The sequence below is a fragment of the Heliangelus exortis genome, chromosome 10 (genome assembly GCF_036169615.1).
Source record: "Heliangelus exortis chromosome 10, bHelExo1.hap1, whole genome shotgun sequence".
Classification (NCBI taxonomy): Eukaryota; Metazoa; Chordata; class Aves; order Apodiformes; family Trochilidae; genus Heliangelus; species Heliangelus exortis.
This window is the reverse complement of record NC_092431.1, coordinates 19,583,602-19,592,656: the sequence shown is the minus strand read 5'-3', so window position 1 is coordinate 19,592,656 and position 9,055 is coordinate 19,583,602. Positions and strand designations below refer to the sequence as shown.

At 39.4% G+C, this 9,055-nt stretch overlaps 1 long non-coding RNA gene across 1 annotated transcript in view; it reads left to right on the top strand.

Moving 5' to 3' along the window:
• The first annotated feature begins 1,596 nt into the window (after nucleotides 1–1,596).
• The window catches only part of LOC139800246 (uncharacterized), a 97,016-nt gene continuing 89,557 nt past the window's right edge, over nucleotides 1,597–9,055 (top strand). The window contains exon 1 of the long non-coding RNA XR_011727677.1: nucleotides 1,597–1,668. This is a non-coding gene — a long non-coding RNA (uncharacterized lncRNA). The remainder of the gene's footprint in view (nucleotides 1,669–9,055) is intronic.

The following is a 9,055-nucleotide window of genomic DNA, read 5'->3' as shown; positions in this document are numbered from 1 at the left end:
CTGGTTGGAAACAGAATTTCCAGTAAAACCCTCCTTGAAAGACTGCAAGAAATGTTCCTAAGCCAACTTATTGTCATTAAATATTTCATAATAAGATTGAGTTTAAAACACCATGAGTTGGCCACCATTTCATTGATTCCAAAAGCATAATATAAATTTATGCTTTTTTTAATCACTCTTCTTTATATTCCAGTTGCACTGCTTCTAGAGCTTATATGATTATAATCATGCTCAAAGTAAAAGGATTTTCCCCATGTCTTCCATTCTTTAAACTGTTTTTAGATTTCCCAAAGGGCATGCGTTGTGGAAGATTAGGATGATAAAGATTTTAAGGCAATTATGTTTCTTTAGGTAGAAGCTGAAGTTACTGTTTTTAAAGATTGCTTTCCCACATGCCAGGGTAAAAAAAGGAAGCCATGATGCCCCTCCTTTATATCCAAGTTGACTGTCAAAAACAAGACAGAAAGGCTCGCCTGTATCTTTGTGAACCACAAGTCAATTTTTCACTTAATATATCTGCTTTTGGTTGACTAGAAGATGTCTATAACAGAACATTAACAAACACTGTAATTTGCTGGGGTCAGCCAGGTCTGTAGCTTTGTGAATCTGAGCCCTCTTAAATAATGCTATCAACTTTCAAAACATTATTAGGTTTAACCCATTTTGGCGCCACTGGCTTCTCGGAATCACCAATACATCTCTAACAGAAAACCGCAGAGAAGCCAATCTGCTGCTATCAGAAACCTCAGGACAATTTTGTGTATTAATATTTCAGAAAGCATGTAGGAAACACATGCTCCCTGAAGAGCATTACAACCAGGCAAACTACAGTAAGAGTGGAGACAGATCGCCAGTAAACCTGGCCAGAGAAACTTACTGCTGTCTCTGGTCTGGAGGCAGATTTGGTAACCAAAGAAGGGAAAATGAAATGGGTTATTTGGCTTGCGATTAATAAATTCCCATAACTGCCAAATAGGATGTCACTCAAAAGTTACATCTCTTACAGGAACAGAAAATACCTAAATCAGCATCTAAGGGCTAAAATTTTTTGTACTATGACTCTATGGCTCATGTTACAGACCTTTTGTTTTCAGATGGTGAAAAGACACTCAAGTTTCTTAAGTGCTTCTCAGACACAGGCAGCTGAGCACCCTCAGTGTGGGTCAGGCCGTTACTGAACTCAGGAGCCATTGGATAAGAGAAAAAAACAGTGTTTTCCCAGTGGTAAGAAACGAGAGTTCTTGCTTTCCTTTGCTTTAAAAGTTCATATTCGAACACAAGGGGCTCGCACCTGATACCTGTTTGCTGGAGTGCCTTTGTTTCCAGTTGAGCCCCAGCTGCAAACAGTTTGTGCTCCTGATGATGAGGGGCAGGGCCAGGGCCAAGGCTGGGGGCAGGAGCTCAGGCTTGAACTTTGCGAGAGGCGACAGCGGTAAGCCTGAGGTGGCTGCTGCAGCATCGGTGCTTGCCTTTTCCCTCAGCCGGTAACCGGCTTCTCCTGGTTCCGATTTTTTCGTCTGGGCCGTGTCAGCGCGCAGCCTGCAGCAGCCTTCTCCCTCAGGCCCCTCAGCAGTGGCGAGAAGAGGGGCTGAGGCGCTGAGGTGCAGCGCCGGTGCCGCCGGGCCCTGCCGGTTCCGTCGGTGGAGACGGAAAGGCCGCCGTGTCCAGGTAGAACCTCGTCCGGATCCGGGATCATCCCCGGGTGTGCCGGGAAAAAAATCGTGTTTCTTTTAATTTTTTTTTCTTGGGGGGGGGGGGGGTGTGGGGGGAGTTGGGTTTCTTTTTTCCTCTCGCTTTGGACCCGTTTTCTGGCGCGAGGCAGAGCCGTTCCTCGCCGCGTGCGCGCTGAGGCGCTGAGGCTGCGGCTGGGCGGGAAGAGCGGTTCGGCCCTGCCGCCCGGGCCCGCTTTGGAGGAACGGGATTAAACCCCATACTGCTGAATTTTCAGCTCTGTTAAAGTGAAGTGAGAAATGCTGGGAATGCTGGCTGTCGTGGAAGGACCTTGCTTTTACATGAAAAGCAAAAAAAGGGAGCGTTTCAGTAAGTCCTGTGGTAGGTGCTTGGTTTTCTGGTGAAGCACATGGCGCTGAGGTGTTTTCTGGTGAAGCACATGGCGACTGAGAGAAAGCATTGGCTTCTTTTGACCCATCTTGCTTGAAAATAATCTCTCTGAAGGCTTCCAAAATACGAAATAGATTTACAAACTTAAAAACATTCTTTGATTGGAAAAAAACCCCAAAAAACAACAACCTGTACACACATAATTGAGAGTGCCTGTAAAATGCTTCACTGCTTAGCAGTGTCTCATCTCACCTGCATGTTTTTTCAATGCTAGACTGTAGAATTTAACAGTAATTGGGGTTCTTGTTATGAAATCAGCTTAGGGGGCCCTTCAGGACAGTCTCATCAGGCTTTAATGCATTTAATTTTTTTTACCAGCTCCAGGCTGATGCACATAACATACTTTTGTTCTTTGGGATTTGTGCAAATAAACTACGAAAAAACTGAGTTTAGGCAGAAGCATAACTGAACTTCATAGGTTACAAAGACATAAAGAACCTAAATAATTAGTAAAGCTACTATTTACATTATAATCTAAAAATCTGGTAATTTATAATTTATACCAGGAGCTTCAGAGTCCAAGGGTTCCAAAGATTTTATTTCTTGGTTTTCCCTATATTGATGTTAATAATACTTTAAAGGGATTGTCTTGGGCAGATCAGATGCTCTTGCAGTACTGTAGGCAAAGCTTGATGCTGCTTGGTACTTTTATAATTGTTAGGATCCTAGACTGTCAAGTTGGAAGGAACCTTAAGAATAATGTGGTCCAACCCTTCTAATATTAGTGTTTATATGTGTTTTAGTGTTTTATACCCCATCGAGCTGAGACTTAAAACTTGCCAAAGTGGGGGAATCAACCACTTCCCCTGGGAGACCATTCCAATGTCTGACTGTCCTCATGTTCAATCAGAATCTGCCCAGGAGCAGCTCGTGCCCGTTGCCCTTTGTCTTGTCCATGGATTCCTTGTAAACAGGGAGTCTCCATCTTCTTTGTAGCTGCCTCTGTGAGAACCGAAACGTCCTAACATGGCCGCCCCTAAGCCTTCTCATCTGAAGGCTGGAAAAAACCCAGTTCTTAAACTGCTTGCAGGAGCAGGTGATGCTCTAACAATAGAAACATGGATTTATTTTTGTTTTCTAGTACTCTTCCAGATCTGTAAGTTTTCCACACACTTCTGTTTCCAATAAAAGCTTCCTCCTTTCTTTTATATCCTGTTTTACCACTATTTTTTTCCGAGGGTGTGCTCACTCTTTGACTTGCATCTTTTCTACTTTGTATGACATCTTGCTAGTTACTAAGTAAGTTGATCCGTTTTGATCAATCGATAATCTGCTGGATATTTTTACACCCCATTTTACCTTCTGATCAGTATTTTCAGCAGGAAAGATACTTCAATTAACTTCTTAGAGGTAAACACTGTCTCTGACCTTATCCAGCCATTTCATGGCTAATGCATGTTCTATATGCTCTCAAAGCATTTACCAGCAACTCTGAGTTTGTTTTCTAATTCTTTGCATATGCTAGAATGGTATCCAAGATCAGATTGCTTGAAAATGTATTCTTGTCATTGTTATTTTCTTTGTTTTTGGAGCAATTGACTGTTCTAGTGATCCTGGAAAATTACTAATGGCTGAACACAGGGAACCTACTTTGTTATTTAGGAATTCTAAATAGTCTCATTGCTAATATCACATTGAATACAAGAGTTGATGCAACTTATGCCATCCTTCTAATGAGCTGGAAATGTAAGATTCCGTAAAGGAAAAGAGAAAGTTAATATTTAATTCCACAATTATTCAACAGTATTATGAAGATGTTCATCTTAATGCAAATCTGGCAAGAGCTAAAGCTGTCTTAGAGTATTGTGATTTTTTTTTTCCTTAGCTCTCTAGAATGATGCAGGGTCAGAGGTGGTAGATCACAGCTTCTCACTGAACAAGGCTGAAACACCTAAACACTTTCTAATCTCTCATGCATAGATTCTTATGACAAGATTATGGAAATCCCCAGATCATCCAGTTGTCCAGGTCTGGATCTCAGAAATTCTGAAGCACACGAGGAACATTACTCCCTGTGATTATAATCATCAAACTAATTTCTTGTGTGAGTAATCCCAATGCAAGCAAGTAAACCATTTTTAATTATTTTTTATTTACCCACCTAAGCACCCTGATCCCATTTTCTTTAGTAGGACTGTTGGCATGAATATGGATTAAAAGATCAGAGAATTGATGAAATCTATGATGACTCTTATGTCTGTATTTTGAATAAGGCTCTACATGTCAATTTAATATTTTTTTGAGAAATACTTTTTTTTTCTAATCTGATCAGTGTAACTAAAATAATCTTTCTTATGACATTTCCAGAACCAAAGGCAGTAATAGTGCCTCTTCCATCAAGGCTTCTAAGCCATGTTTTTTAATGTACTTTTTGGATTAGCTCAGGTTTTTTTGTTTGTTTGGGTTTTTTTGCCCTCCACTTTCTGCTGTTTGATTTTTGACTCCCATCTTCTTCCCCAAATATCTTGGGACTTGTGCTGTTAAAGAATGACAGATTTCTTTCCCTGCTGATCAGATATTCCTGCTATCTCAGTACTTTGTTTCCAAAGCTGATGAAAATCAGATAAGGTCTTGCACAGTTTTACATTACATTGTTTTTTTCTGTCACCTTTCTGGAAGCCTCACCTTTACAATTTTGTAACAATATACAGCAAGTTCAGAATTAGTTTGTATTTGGCTGGAAGAATGCAGAGGAAAGGGTGTCGGTGAACTAATGTTTTGTTGTGGCTTTGTGTAATGCAATTACTGCTTAAGGCAAAAGCTCATGTGGTGGTTGCATACTTCCTGCTGAGTTATTAGCATCTCATGTACTTTTTACAAGCTGAGTTGCAGTTCACGGGGAAAAAAAAATTGATATATTGCAAAGCACTCCACACGTGTGGGCAGCTCAGATGCACACACACTGCTAATGAAATGTGCTTTCTCTCTGCAATTCACTTGTCCAGTCTTTGTGCCAAGTGTCAGCATAAATAAGCACTTCTTATAAAATTGCTTTAATTTCATCAATACAACAGCAAGCTTTTGGGCCTCTTAACTGACATTTCTGCACCTTGTTTGCACATCTCTAATCACAGGACTGTAAAGCTAATCCCTGTTTACAGAAGTCTTGCCAACTGTTCACAAATCGTTTCTGATAACCTGTGTACTGAAATAAACATCCTCATACAAACCTGATGGTTAAGAAGCTTCAGAAGCACTTGATTGTTGTTAACTATGCTTTGAAATTACTCTTGTTAGAATGTCAAAATTATATTGGTGTCTAGCTATTGGGACAGAAGTTGGGAGATTAAAGGATTAGTTAGATGTAAACCTGCCTTTGTAGATACCTTAGAATTAAAAGAGATGAAAAATAGTTAGATACTAACCTAAAGTTTTTGATTGTTACAAACTTTAATAGTAGCCTCACAGTGGGGCCTTCTGAAAGTAGTTATATTTATACATGTAGGTAGGTGTTTACAGTCTATTTCTGTTTTTATAATCTAACCCTAGGAGGATGTCAGAGGTTAACTGGGAAGTCTGATGGTCAGGGATCAAGATTCTTGCTTTGCAGTTTTCCTGTAGGAGGTAGTTCCTTTATGATGTAATACAATATGTTTAAGATTGTAACAATTAATTTGCACTTGCAGTTCATGTGACACACAGTACAGGGTTGTATGCTTTTGCATCATTGGTCATGTGACTGATTTTTTTCTCATCTCCAAAGGTTTTCAATTGGATATGCTGCTTAAGAGAGCTTAAACTTTCACCCCCTTGCAGAGTCAACAAAAGAAAATCTTTACAGATGTCTTTGGTAGTGTAGATTGTCTTACTTGCCTAAATTACGGCAGCTGTTACTTTTTTAAAAATTACTTTTCCTGTACAGAACAAGAGCTTTTTGCCTTTTTGAGGCTTCCTTCACAGTTTTGACTTCTATTCAAATCAGAGGAAATGGAGTTGCATGCAGTACTCCCAACAAAATTGTTGAGCAGTATATTCAGTATTGCTTTAAAAGATGATGTACCAAAACGTAGTATGAAGTCTGAATAACTGTTAACAGTATCCTGACAGACTGGATTAGAGACTCAATTTACTCACTTTTAACTCATTTCTAATATTGCCAGCAGAAATAGCAGAACAAATGGGAAGGTACAAAACTGAATCTGTACCACCTATGCAGACCTTTAGGTTTCCAAGTGTAATGTGTATCTTGGGTACACAGTGAGAAGTCATGAAATTGGCAAGATGGACTCATCATTAAAAAAAAAAAAAGAAAAGAAAAAAAAAGGGAAAAAAAAAAGTATAATCCAATTTTACATTGACACATCATTCTTTGGGAATCTGGAAGCCATCCAAAATCCATTTTAGTCTTTTCAGGCAAATGGCTGACACTTTAATGATCACCTGCTTAAGGTCAACAATTTAAAACAGTGATCTGCTTGCTCCAAATGACATTTAATGTTTGAAAAGGAGTTTTGTCTTGAGCTAGATGTGCAGCATCTGAAAATATAAATTGAGAAGCAACATGTCTGCCTACATATCCATTGACATGCATGTCTCATGATGCTAATAGTGTTATAAAAGTTGATCAGTTTGATTAAATGCATTTATCATTCTCCAGTAATGTACACAGTGGCACATGCATTACCTTGTTGGAGCTTTACTTTATGAAAGGCAAGCTGGGTAGAAAATGTTCTGTCTTCTGTGACATATCGAGGGACACATGGTGTGTATACCCAAATCACATATCAGATCTTGCTTTTCTAATTAATAAACATTGTGGCAAAAATTTGCTTTAGGCATGTTTTGACTTTTACTGCATATGTTTTTAAAAGTATGTTCCAAATGCTGGTCTGTCATGTTGTATCATTCTTTATTTCATAACTTAGTAATTACAACAGATTTTTGTAGGTCTACTGCCTACTGAAAACTAGCATCTTGGTCAATAGTTTATTTAAATGCAAAGAAAGCATCATCCACAGTGTTTAATATCATTCTCTGCATTACACATAACTGAACCAATTCTTTATTGTGCTACAGTAGTGATATACAAGAGCATAATCATACCTGCAGCAGGATGAGTTGGAGTTCACAGAATTTCACAGTGCTTTTAACTAGAATAAAGCTGAAGAGAATTAATTGCAGCATTGGATCTAGAGCACATTGGATTGAAAAAAAAAAAACTTTTCTTACACATGCTTTCTCAATACAAAATCAGAATAATTACAGCTGAGTAAACGCCTCAAAAAACCTATGTTTACATTGAATAAAACAATATGCTAAATTGCCCTTGCCTGTGCTTATGCTTTCTCCCTGCTTGCCCCAGCTGTTATAATGAATAGCTTGATATGAAAGCTGTGCAAAAAAAGCTGCTTTCTCTAAGGCTTCTTGGTAATTGTTTTTGAAGTTATCGGTCTCAGAAGGCAGTAATTGTTCAAGAAATATCATTATAAGAAGTTCTTTGGACCAGTCATACAGTAAATCACATAGTGCATATCCAGTCCTAATTAAAGACATAATTAAAGGTAGTTGTATGCTAATGTAGATTGTTTGATAAATACTATTCAAGTATGCTTGCCAAAGCTGCCACCACACACTTGGACAACACAAAATAGTGAACGGGTTAACTGTTCCTTTCTCAGGGATGGTGAGGTGGGTGGTGCCAGATCTTAACTCTGAGGCTGGAGAAAAGTTAGGGTATGGATCTGTGGTTGGAATGCCCTCTCTTGTGCTCACTTAGCTTGGAGTGAAGGTGCTTTGGACAGGGCATTAAACTGGAGGAGATAAAGAAGGCCTTTTTAAGCTGAGTTCTCTGATTTGTCATGACCAGCTCCTACCCTGTAATATTCAGTTCTTCTGAATCTGCCTATTTTCTTCAGCTGAGGTCCAATTAAGTCAATTTGGAAATCAGTATTGCTGCTCAGCTGTTCTGCTGGTGGGGTTTTGAGAGGCACTTGAGCTGGGTTAGGCTTTGCAGAAACCACTTGCTAGAACTGCAGTGATTATCAGTCATTTATTTATTCAGTTATGGAACAGCACATTAGTTGTCTAAGTATTTCATGAAGTTAATTTTCACCCAGTTGCTGTGTGCTGAGAGGACTTCCTGTGTCCTTTAACTGATGGCATTTAATTTTTATTGCCCAAGTCAGGGTCTTAGTCATGCCCTGGAGCTGGTGGTGTGTCAGGACCCTCCCTCCTGCCTGTGCTGGAAATGGGGTGTGTAAACCTGCCAGTCTGAAGCTTCCACAAGTGCATAGTGATTTTGTGCAGTGCAGTACAAACTGGTCATAACTGAGCTATCTGAAAATAAGATGAGTTTTGCAAATGTATCCTTCCCAAAAGACTAAAATAGCTTGGTCAAAATGCAAATAAAAGGTTTCAGTAGACAAACCCACTTGTTTAGTCCTATTTCTGTATGCCCCCCCTGTTTTACAGGGAGTGATTCCCAAGGACCTTGTCCAGGTTAGGAGGGTGCTGCTCTCAAATGGTAATGTATGATGCCCTGAACCCATTTAATTAATTAATTGCTCAGCTGGTTTGAGGTAGGAAAAGGTTGTGTTGGAAAGGACCTGCAGCACAAGGAGGGAGGTACAGTACACTCTGAAAGCACCTCCCTGAGACTGCCAGAGGGGTGACTGGCTGCACCTTCTAAGTTCTTTCAACAAGGAGGGTTTGCAGTATGGTAAAGATGGATAACAAAAGCTTAACTAGCCCTGTTCAAAAAGTGTATGCAATTTCCTGTGCCCTGGTGAAGGAAAAAAAAAAAAAGCCATATGGGTAAATGTGAGAAGATGATGATGACTATTAAAAAAAATCTCTTTAGCATCTTTACAGTAGATCTTGGTGCTAAATATTTTATTTTTTTGGCATGATGATATGCAGTCTTTTTAGCATCTTAGTACTACAGGGACTAAAGATATGTGGAAACAAAAAGTTATTCACTGTATTTCTCAGACCC